The 12349-nt window shown below is 49.0% G+C and overlaps 1 protein-coding gene across 3 annotated transcripts in view; it reads right to left on the reverse strand.

The window, feature by feature from the left end:
- dac (dachshund family transcription factor) overlaps positions 1–12349 on the reverse strand; it is a 147711-nt gene that overhangs the window by 90902 nt on the left and 44460 nt on the right. The window lies entirely within an intron of this gene.

A 12349-nucleotide genomic window follows, 5' to 3' on the forward strand; every position in this document is an offset into this window, starting at 1 on the left:
TTGTGAACACGACGAAAGACGATGCCACGTTACTTGCATCCATCAAAGGAAACTAATCGTTCGAGATAGTTTACCAAATGGATTTGAACGGACTCGCGTTCGTTCGTAATAAACTGATCGAACGTATGAGACGAATATTGTCACGTGCTAAGAGTAATCGTCGGAGAATCCGTGGCGCGAAATGATCAGCAGGATGGCAGAGGGACGATGCTGCGGCTGGCAGGAATGTTCATTTTTCACAGGCAGTAGGCGCCGAACAGACGCTTCCATATACGCGTCGGGCCGCGGACACATGTCGGGGCGAACTGTCGGTACTCGTGATTCAAGCTTTTGCTTTTGCCGAGAAAATGTCTGAATTTCGTTATTATCCCGACAGGATTCTTTTCTTCGCTCCCGATATAACGCGTACGAGAGCTCCCAGCGATTGTCAACTGCCGCGCCCGTCCTCGATTTAACAAGTAGAAAAACGTTCAACTTTTGTATCTACCGCGAGAGTTCGTTTCATACTTCCTTTAAATATTTATTATCGCGATTACGAAAGTACGAAATATTCTTCTACGATAGTCGTAGCCATATCCGTGTCTATCATCGTACCGTACACGTACGAAACGGTGTAAAATATCACGAAGAAAGAATCCTTTCGTCGAAAGGTTGAGCGTCCCTGGCCGGTAAGCGAGCAATCTCATAGTAGTCAGGACAGATTTGTAAATCTAATTTTTCATCCCGTCTTTCTGCCTGCCCTCTCGCTTTGCCTCTTCGTTGCCCAGAGTCTTCTTCATCCTCCGTTTAACTCCGTGTCCCTCCACCCTCTCTCCTCCCTCTGTCTCTCTCCGCTCGTCGTTCGTCGATGCAGCGTCCTTCGTTGCACGTTTTCTCTGGCGCCTTCCCGCTTCTACCCTTTCGTTCCTTGTTCTCGTCTATTATGCCTCCTCTCTCTCTACGTCCCTCCACGTTCTCTCGCACGCACGAGATCTCCAGACGATTCTCAGACGGCCGGTTTATACGGAGTTGATCTCTTAAACCGCTTAGCTTCGGGTTACACCGAAAACAAGAACGCACTCTCGGACGCTTAGACCCGCATAATGCGTACTTGTTTGTGTACCAGTGTACCGGTGAAATAAGAAAAATTCGTCGACGCTCGATCGAGCGGTCTCTTTCTTCTTCCGCTACGACTTGACGCGAAGCGAAGCGACGCGAGGCGACGCGACGCTCCGATTAAGCGTTCTTCGCGTTGTCTGCCGGTGGTGCGAGTTGGAATTTCAGCGACAGACTCGAACGGTTAGCTCGACCGACGATAAACTTACGAAGAGAAAAATATTTAACCGTTGGCTTGTTTTCGATTGATTTTTCGCTTAACGAGCGACCTCGTTAACGCGTGAACCGTATTGGCGTTTGTATGATCCAATCACGATTTTATTTCAATTCGATTAGTTGACGCTTCGATAGTTCGTTGATAGCTCCCATATATATAAAACTTATGCCTAGAGATTTAAATGCAACCAAGTTGAACAGGACGAAATTTTAACGAAAACTTCGAACGTGATAATTTACAAGACGGAATTGCGCGACATCGCGTTCCTTGAGACAGGTGCGGAGCAATCGTCGAACGACAAAAGCGACACGATGGCGATCGTAGATGAAGAAACGAACGGCCGGGAAATCGAGCGGATATCGAGAAAGGTGTTTACGAAATCGCGTCCGGCGAGGATAAAATGAGCGTGTGTTTCGATCGTTGGCCAACGTAACGTATCGAGAGAGATCGGACGGTAATAGGTCGCGTTGCTGCAACGACCGCCAGATTTCGTATCGATCGACAATTAAATAAAGGACACGATAATGCAGCGTTTGGCGCCAACCTTTTCTCGGCCGAACGCAAAAATTCCGACAGGTATAGCGAACAAATTGTAAACTACCTGGTGCGCCGACAACGAAAAACTAGAAACGATGAAATTCTTCGAAACCCGTTGACCGTGTTAGACGATTGCGTCAAACGAGAACAACGATCGGCTCGAAGTCGTAGAAATTTAAACGGAACACGATAGTCGAGTGGAACGTGCTCCTTCTTCGTTACCTTTCACTTACCGATAATTGGAAATAATTACTGGTTCGTCTATTGCAATAATGCACGACGTTGCTACGATTCTACAAGCTACGTCCGATATCAGACGAAATTCGAATAATTCCGTCGCATCTTCGAAACGGACGATTCTTTCGCCGGCCTGGACGTGGATCGCTAGAGAGTCTCGGAGACGGTGCATCAGATCGATCGATCAGATTCGACGTTCTTTCGCTGTTGCACTCGAATATCGCGTGTAGGATTCGATGATCGCGCCAGGTGCTATGCTTTGATCGGATCATTCCCCGCCTTAATGATCGCCGCACCATCGGTGAAGAAGCGGCTCCCCGTTGGCGGAACGGGAACGCACGGAAGAAGTCGAGCATCGAGGAAGAGAAAAAAGGGAACATCGAGTCAGGAAGATACAAAGAAGGACGTCGATACTGTTCTGGAAGAAGTGCACCCCATTCTTACGTGATGAGCCGTTTAAAGACCGACCGACGTCGTCTCTTGCATCGTCCTGCTAACTTTCGTGTTCGATTCACCCGTATCGAAGCGCTGCGCTGGCTAAAAGAAAGAGTTGCCAGTTCGCCGGTAAACGCTCGTTCAACCTTCCTCTCCTCGGGCGATGGCATTCATCGCAAACTATATCTGGAGGGGGTGGGGGGCAAAAAGTATAAAAGGAAAACGCTTCGATCCGTCTTCGAGTCGAGCGACGAGTCAATCAAGGGGAACATTCGTTTTCGCCTAGTACGATTTACAACATCGGATGAAACTTTCGAACGGAAAAGAACGTCTCGATCTTTCGGAGAAGAGAGACGGGAATAGAAATCGAGCGACCATAAATTGTCAATTTCGAAGTCAATTTGCCCGGGCTTACCAATCGGCTGCCGGTTAATTTCAAGGTGAATTGTGTCCAATATGGGTATATTATTAATGGGCCGGCAAGGGATAGGGTGCACTTCGTGCGGAGGGTTGCAACCCCGTTTTCGCGCACTGGCCAAATCTATCGCTCGGGGCTGTGCCGATATGCTCTCTCGTATTCGGCATTCCGGATTAAATGCTCTCTGATGTTGTTGCAGCAGTTGTCGCATCCTATCGCGTGCCTCCCTATCGAGCCTCCCGAATTCGTGCTTGGACTCGGCCGTTCTACGCCGTGCACTTGGAACGCGCGTTTATCTTGATCCTTAACAAAGGAACTCACTGTTGCGCCTGTTAAACAACTCGTTATCTTTAAATTACGACCCCGAACAACTTTATCGCATCCTGCTACCGGTGTGCGCTCTTCAAACGGCCCAAAAATGTCACAGTCTCGAAAAGAAAAAAAATAAGAAATACCTCTCTCCCTGTTCAATTAAACGAATCCAATACTTCCTGTCGGATTACGCGGCACTTTTATTAACAGAAAAATATCTTCTAAATATCACCACCGAACATATTCGTTTATAACGTCATTTTAATCGATAATCTACCGAGCGATGTCGGTAAAATATTATATTCGTGCGTGTACACGATTCGGTCGATTGATCACGTTTTTCTCATTGTGTTTCCGTTTAAAACACTAAAGGATGCAGCTCGATGAGTTCGTGGAGCTACTTGAACGTGCTACAAAACTGATACGCGTAACATCTCCACCGTTTGATCAGCCCGCACACAACTCGTCGCATCGAGTACTTCCCCTCGTGCACAATGCGTACTCGTGCAATCCTTAATAACGTTGCATCGTAATAACGGAGTGTGGGAAAGAAAAACTTGGTGGTCAAAGAGATCGCGTAACTCTGATCTCGAGTTCTAGCATACTGAAGCGAAATAATTAATAAGATAAAACGAAAAATCGAAAGTTTGAAAGTAAAATTGTAATTCGTAATGTGCTATAAGAAGAAAGTCGCAAACGACGTTTCTTACATTCCACTCGATACAACTGTTTCGAAAATAAAGATTATCACGATAGAATTTAATACGATGGCGTGGTTCGCGTGACACAAAGTAACACACTGATTTGCCACGTGAATCGGCAAAGGAATCAACTTGCAACGCGAAACACCCTTCAGCAATTAAAAAAACTATAAACCGCTTAAAGCGGCGCGGCTCGCAGAGGACGTAAAGTCGTAAAACGATACAACGAATAATACGAGCGTTCGTGGCTCGGCTTCTAATTGTCAGTTTCGCATTTACGTCTTTCCCTACCGCGCCGGATTTCTGGCCGTATCGTTCGTTCGCTCTCCGCATAGATTTTCGCGCGACACGATTTACCGAATTCGGAAATTTTCAAATTTCTATCCATCCATCTTCGTAGACGACAAACGATTCTCTCCGCCTCATTCGCTCTGTCCCTTGCCACTTTCCGGGATCTTTTTTTTAACCAAAAAGTTGCGAGCGTCGACGGGAGCGTCCCTCGCGTAAAGCGTCGTCGCGCGCAATTCCCGTCATAACAACGACTTCAATTTTCGTCAAAAGTCTTTCGACGTTATCGTCGCCGCCGTAGCCTCCCGCTCACGGTCTCGTTCCTCTATTTTTTTCTCGCTGTTCTACGCGAATCGAGACCCTTTCGATTTCTCGCTTTATGAACTCGATTGGCTCGACCGAGATCCAACAACGACCAGCGGCATTTTCCAAATTATAAATTTTTACGAGCAGGGTTCGCGTCGAACCTCGGCTCTCTCTTTCTTCCTCTCTGTTATTTCCTTTTCGCCAAACCCTCGCACCGTGCAATTCTCTCACACCCTCGTCGGATCGCGGCAATCCCGTCAGTCAGATTGGATTTGTCCGATTTCGCGGCCGGAATGGAAAAGAACGTGCGAGGGTCTGAATGCGTGCGTTCTCCCTCACTTTCGACTCTCTCCGATCCCCTCGATATTATTCCTTTTCACGCTCGTTCTCGTTTCTACGCCGAGAAACAAAGAACATACTGGTTCCCTCTCTCTCTTTCCCTCCCATTCTCTTCGACTGCTTGTCTCCGTCATTTCGCTGCTATAAACGCGTGAAAATGGAACGAATTTATGGAAAACGTTTCTCCAAACGGGCTAATAAGAAGGTTCGAAGCACCGTACAGATCCGTGACAAATTTCGGAGTAAATAACTCGTGCTTGTATCTTTAAATCGATGCGATATCTCTGTATCGACCAGACGCTACGAGACTACTCTCGAGTCTCGGTCTCGTTAATAGCGATTACAAAAATCTCCATTGTCCGTATAATTTTTCAATCGTATAAACGCGTTGCCGTAGGTGGAATTTAATGCAACCGGATACAGGTTAACATTTTCGGTAATTCCGAGATAGAGCCTTCGTTTGAAAACACCCGTGTATCTGTACACGATCTACCGCGAGTGTTTCGTAAAAACCTGAAAAACCAGGTAATAAGCGAAGTAGTCATTGAATTTCATTGATCGTTTCGCGATTACGTGACGGCGTTGAAAGCGTAAGAAGCAGTTGTCAGCTGCGCTTGCAATTTATCAATAAATTCTTAGGATAAATAAGAAAATTAATTAATAAATCGCGTGTTAGCGAAGCAACGTATCGAAAAAGAATCGAGTTATCGGTACTGTTACGAGGCTGTTCGAAACTGTCTCCAACAGCGCAGGAGAAAATATTGGCCGTCGTCGAGGAGCCCTCGGGACATCTGCCCCGGTGCGTTTACGCGCTTCGTATTCGTATTAATCGCGCATCTGCGAGTCTCGGTCGATTGCTCGACTCGATTAGCAAACGAGTCAGGTGTCGCGACGATTTCGCTCGCTTCGCGTCGGAGAGTAGAACGGGGCGTGTTCGCGGGCAACGCGAGTTTTTCTCGAGGAACGAGCGCAGCAGCTAATAAGCGAGCCACGAAACATAAATAAAGCGTGCCACGCTGAAATCGTAATGTTCCCCAACGCGGCGTGGCATCGAAATTAAAATTAGCCTCGAAGATGGCTCGGCACCGGCGGCGAAGGGAAACCGGAAGGTGGAACGACCAAAGAGAGAGGGAAACAGAGATCTACCCCCAGAGGAATATTATGCAAAGCCGCGAGCAATAAAAATAACGTATTGCGACCGAGAGAAGCATAAGTTTTAATCCAATATTACTAAGATAAGTCTGCCAACCCCCCCGCGCTTCGGAGAGAAAGATTTCTTTTGTGTAACGCACCCCAACTTTACATCGTGGTTATTAGAAAATGCTCTCTCTCGATGCCCTCTCCCCTCGCGAGAGAGGGAAGCATTTCTTTCTCCTTCGTCTACTCTTCTCGTTTCGACTCGACTCCGTTAACGGAAAGCGTGCGTGTCCTCCGAGACTAGCTACCGTTTTCCGGTGTTTCGTATACCGCGCTTGCTTGTACACGCCGACAGAATCCGGTGAAAAAGACGACGTTTCTTCACGCACCGGATACACGCTCGGTCCATAATACCCGATAATACCTGTATTTGCGCGTGTCAGACGAAACGCGGAGCGCGTTCGACGCGCGTTACCGCCGCGTAATCCCTGCAATCTCGAGGACGTGGCCCAGTCTTTCGAGCGAGTAATCCTGCCAATTTGGACCGCGGATTATCCAAGGTGGAAGGAACGAGCTGCGGGGGTTAGGATGCGAACACGATTGCGAAACTTTGATTCTCCGCGCTCCGATGCGCTCGCGAGTCGACGCGCCTTTCAACCTTTCGGTTCTCGCGACACCGACTCGACTCGAATAAAATATATCGACTCGTAAAAACGGTGCTCACCTTTTCGGTGGACGAGAGCCGTGTTTCTCGTTTCAATATTTCCACGATAAATCCGCACCCAGACCCTTTTACGACTTACGACGGAATAAATAATAAAGCCGACCGTCTGTTCGCAGTTTCTTTCACTCGCCTCTGTCGGCCTAGTAGGGCTTTTTACGAGCGCGTTGCAGCTACGATCGAAATAATAAGCGGGACAAACGCGCGGTGCATAAACTCGCGCCGACTTACGACTCGTCTCTTCCCTGTAGCCTCCGAGTTCTCCGCTCTTATTGAGCCGTTAAAACGAGAATATTCGCGGTTACCGTAATTCGAAAATTCAACCTGAAAACATTTTATCCGTTTCCCGACAAATCGATCGAACGACGTTAATACGAAATTAAATTAATAACGTAATTACCCCGAGAAGGCTGTAATTCAATGTTGAAACGACGTCTCCGCCCGCGGAAGAGTAATCGAGGAATTATTTTGTTTCCAACAAACAGGATCTCGAGATCCCATCGAGAAAGGCTGCTCGTCGAGGACAGCCCCCACCGTGGCCAAAATTGTAATTAAATATCAAACGCTTGCAATTACCGGCTCGCACCTGCCGCGCGTTTCCGCCCGACTCGACCAACGAATTTCGCGACGCGAACCCCTCGCGCACGGCATCTCTTCGAGAACGATTAACTCGGAATATTAATACGCGACTCGAAATATCTCCGAGAACTGTTCGCGACTGAAAAGTTTAACGCGGTTTCTCCGATGAGCTCCTTTCGGAGCCAGAAGGGAGTATACGGTTGTCGTTTGATTTCCGATTCGTGGCGCGCGGGATGTAACGGTATTCGGGTCAGAATAGTCGCGCGTGCACGGAGCGCATCCGTGGAGCGTGTGCGGCAGTGCGGCCTCGGGGCAGCAGCATCGAAGGAGCCGCAGAACGCGGCCGAGCGAACGAGAGAGAGAGCGAGAGGGAGCGAGAGGGAGCGAGAGGAAGGGAGAGCGCGTGGACGTTGTCGGTTTGCGGTTGACCCGTGCCATGCCACACTCCGATACCTCTGCGGTCGCAGCCACGCCGACACAGCCGGGCTACCACATCGCTAATAACCGACGACGTCGACGTCGTCGTCCACCTCTAAGAAACCCGCTCGCACTCTTCCAGTCGCGGGTTCTCGAGGAGGAGCTGATCTGTCAACGGGACGAGAACCTTCGAATTCGCGGTCGAAAGATCGACGACGTTGGACGTCGAACGGCGAACACCGACTATCGAGCGTGACGAGAAGGCGTTCGAACGACCGAGAAATTCGAGCGGTCGTCGCGCGCGAGCGCGAGTTTCGTTTTGCGGTTGATCGCGCGAGAAACACCGCCGTGTCCGTGAACAGACCAAGCGGAAGAGAGGACGATCGCGCGGAGGATTTTCGCGCCCTCTCCGGGCACGCGATCGAGCAAGATTAGCCCAACGCTTCGTCATCCTTCGAGACGAGTCGTCGCGGTCGACTCGAACGGACAAGACTCCTTCTCCTCTTTTTTTCCCTCTCGAGGAGTTTAACAAGCTTTCGTCGCGTTTGTTTCCGCGCTGTCCACCTCGTCCCCGATCGGCCGTGGGTGGCCAATCGGGGCCGACTCCTCGGAGATTCGTCTTCGACCATTTGTTCGTCTCGACGCGACGCCCGCTCGTTGACGCGTTTATCCGAGGATCCGATCGAAAACGCGGGTATCGCGAGACGACACGCGCTGGTCCCGAGTCCCGATGGGGTTAAGCGGTAACGGGTTTACTGCGAGCATCGATATCGCGTTTCGAGTCTCGATTCGTCCCTCGTATTATTCCGAGTTCCGAAAGTGATCGTCGGTATAGAAACACGCCGGAGCCGGGGCGGAGGCAGGGGAGAACCGTGATGAGTTGCAGGGCTACCGAGGAGAGTCGCTTTATCTTAATGCCAAAATCAAATCGGCTCTCGCATGGAATTAGAGACGGCATTACGAGCTATCAGCGCATATGCACCCTGCATAGTTGCAACCCCAACCCTACCCACTACGCCACCGTGGCACAATGCTGGACCGAAGGGCGAGAACAATACGCGTCGGGGGTAACACGAGAAGCACGCGTATATCCAACGATATTAACGAGAGACCCTCTTTCCTGCCAAGAGTCTCGCGGAACGCATCGATGGACAACGGATTCGATTACCCGTTCTTCTTTCCTTACGATATCCGCGGTGCTTTGCCCCGTGAATCTGCCGACTGCTCACTGCTTACCCGAGGGTTTTTACTACCGAATCTTCGATCCGACGTCGATATGGCCAGTCGGAAAGTCGAAAGATCTTCTCCCTGGTCGATTTTGCCGAATGGCCGGCTGCCGGTGGATTAATTCCGTCGTTCGCGTTATAAACGGGCGGAAAAACGGAAATTCGAATAACCGAGAAGAGCGTACAGCCCGAGGGAATCCTCTCGCGAGGACCTCGACGAAGCCTTCCCTCCTGTCCACCCTCGACTCTGTCTATTCGCTCCCTCTCTTTCTCTCTTTCTCTGTTCGGTCGTGTATTTTTTACCCCCGTCGCTACTCGCTTCCTTATAAACTAATTTCGTGCCTGCCTCCCTGCTGTCGGCGCGGAACGGAGCGCTCAGCGTCGAACAATTGAATTCTCTCTTTCCATTTACCTATCCGTTTGTATCAACATTTACATTTATATTTGAATAATGGGGAAAATAAAGAGGACCGGCGTCGTTTTCGCGTCCAACGATTCCGGGACTCCTCTCGCTATTACATTTTTAAACGTTCGTTTTCGAGCCCGTGGCACAGCCGCTTACGACCCCCGGCAACGCGAACGAAACGAAAAGACGAAAAAGAATCGCGACACCCTGGGAATATCGTGCGTGACGCTCGACTCGCTGAACATCTCGTATTAACATTTAGATAAAGCTTATGTTAATATTATTTTCCGCCAGCCTCCTTCGGGGTGTATCGGTGTCCCCTTTTGTCTCGAAACATACTTTTCCTCTTCGGCTTTACGAACCGAAACTTCCCGCAGCAGCTATCTCGATCACGGAGTCTTTCAACGGGCGTCTCGAGCGTACGATTTCGCGTAACCGCGATATCGCGAGAACGAAACTTTTTTTTCAAAGATTCTCGTTACTCCTGTTTCGTATAGAGGGTCGCGTCGCATATTCGAACGTCCAAGAGCATTATACCTTCATAGACGTATAGCGCGGTAAGAGTATGAATTTCACGAGCCACTGTAGTTTTCACCGAAAGACGAAAACGAGTGGTTGGTGGATGGATGGTCGATGCCGTGGGTCGGCCTTTATGGTCGAGGCGTGTCACTGGCCCTCACGGCGGCATTACGCGCGAACGTTAACCGATGATTTAGCGGCGTCGTCGTGTGCGCGCAGATCCGAGCATCGTTGCCCCGGGAACCACGACTTTAACGCGCTTAAACGCGGGACGTTACGTTGGAAAATTGACAAGCGAGGTTAAACGTCGATGTTGACCGGCCGTTCGTCTCTTCCGGATGGCGACGATAAAAGACGCGCGTGCGGCCTGCGTTCGACGCTACGAATACCAAACGCCAGTCTACGATTTATCAAAAAACCCGACAAACTTTAACCCCGTATGCAACGGTAACTGTTCTTCGAAAAACCCGATGCGATCGATAACGGAATTCGATAAATAAATGAAAATAGTATCGTACATCGCGTATACCGATTACAATTTTCTCTTATATGAACATCAATTTTTTTCGTCGAACAAAGCAGAGGGCGAGGAGAGTGCTCGCGAAGGCAACTAGGGACACGATAGGGAAATGTATCTATGACCGAGGACACGGTACGGTAAAGTAAAGCGCGTCCCCCGTATCCAATCATCTAAATTATTCCATAAGACGAGAGAGAGAGAGAGAGAGAGAGAGAGAGAGGGGTAGGAGGTCCCGGATCGTAATAGCGTAGAAGGGAACCGACGAGCTAGGACAGAGAAGCGAAGAGACGAGAGTTTACTGCTTCATAACTCGAGCAGGGCACGGACAATCGACCGTTATGATTTCGCCTGCTATTTTGACTGCTCTGATCACCGTGGGTGGGCCGACAACAGAACGCTACCAGAAATATGCTACCTCGTAAAGTCACGACCCTAGCGCGCGCTCTTTGCCTCGCATCTTCCGTTTCCTTTCTCCGTTTCCGTGCGATTTCCACGAAATAACTCGTTGCAGAGGAGTATCGAAGGAAAAATCGTGGATAGAGACCGTGCGTCTTTCTCGATTAGTTTCTGTGCCGGCGGTGGATCGATCGATGGACGCACGGTCCCCGGAGAATAAGCCTCCTTTCTCTCCCTCCGCCTAGTAATAAATTTGTCCGAAGCAGTCTCGAGATCGTTGCGTAATAGCTATCGATCTCCCGTGTCCGCGAATACTGTTCACCGTGCGACCCGAGGACAACGAATTCTCTTTTCTCGTCTGAGCCGGTAATCAGACCGATGGACGACGAACGTGTTGTTCGTGCACGAAAGAAACGACGATGCTCGAACAGGGTATCAGCGAGTGCATACGAACCGTAAGTGCCTCGTGATGTTTACCGGTGGTACAAGTACGACTACCGAGGCCAGGATAAGCGATTTTTCAGACTACTCTTTCGGCCGAATCAGCGGAAAAATCGAAAGTGCTTATAATCAACGATAAACTAACGAACCGGTCAACACCGATACTCTTAACTATCATATTTTATTCGTATATCTTATTATATAATGTTACACGTTATCGGTAAATATACGTTACTGTCAGGTTCTCGAAACGTCGCCATTCTTCGAATCGCCAAGATTACGAATCCAATCCGATACATACCTGAAACAGAAAAAGAAAACAACCGCATGAGCATGGAATAATACCGAGTGTCTCTCGCGTACGATACCGTTATAGAAAAAAGAGTGGTACAAGATAGTTACGATCAAGGTCGATAAATAAATGGAGCAGAAGAGTAGGAGACGATACGTCGAGAGAAAAGAAACAATGGAAGAGGGAAAGAAGAAAGGGCGTTGATTTGTGGAACAGGTTCTTCTAATTCCAACTGTTGTGCGCTTCTCTAGCTGAGAAACGCGCGATGGTAGTAGCATGGTTCGATCGATAAATCAGCCGAGCATTAGGCGCCACTTCGTATTGGATTCACGATCTGGTTCTTACGTTTTGTCTTTCTTTCCGCTCTTATCCAGCCTCTTGTTCTCTCTTTCTTTCTTCGTTCAACGACGACGCGTATACGTATACGTGTATATACGTGCGTATATACGTGTCATGCGAGTCTCGGGGATTTATACGGGCAATATCGAGTCGGGATTAGCACGATCGGACGGACTCGAGTCATGCTGTTGGTCGATACCACGTGGCTATTAGTGTCAAAATAAAAATGTGGCCGCAATATATGGCGAGAACCGTAAGCCCTCTCTTATTGCCATGGCTGCGATGATAGAGAGACTTGGCTCGCGTATTCCGTGCTCGCACACTGTCGAAAAAAGAAAGAAACAAAAAGAGCGACGATAAAAGAAAAGAGAAATAGCCGATCTTTTATCCAACGGAGAAGTCCATCGATTGCGCCACGAATCATCACCGATTTCCACGTGTTTGATGAAACGAGTAATCAGAATTTTTCTG

This window comes from Megachile rotundata, chromosome 7, assembly GCF_050947335.1.
Source record: "Megachile rotundata isolate GNS110a chromosome 7, iyMegRotu1, whole genome shotgun sequence".
Lineage (NCBI taxonomy): Eukaryota > Metazoa > Arthropoda > Insecta > Hymenoptera > Megachilidae > Megachile > Megachile rotundata.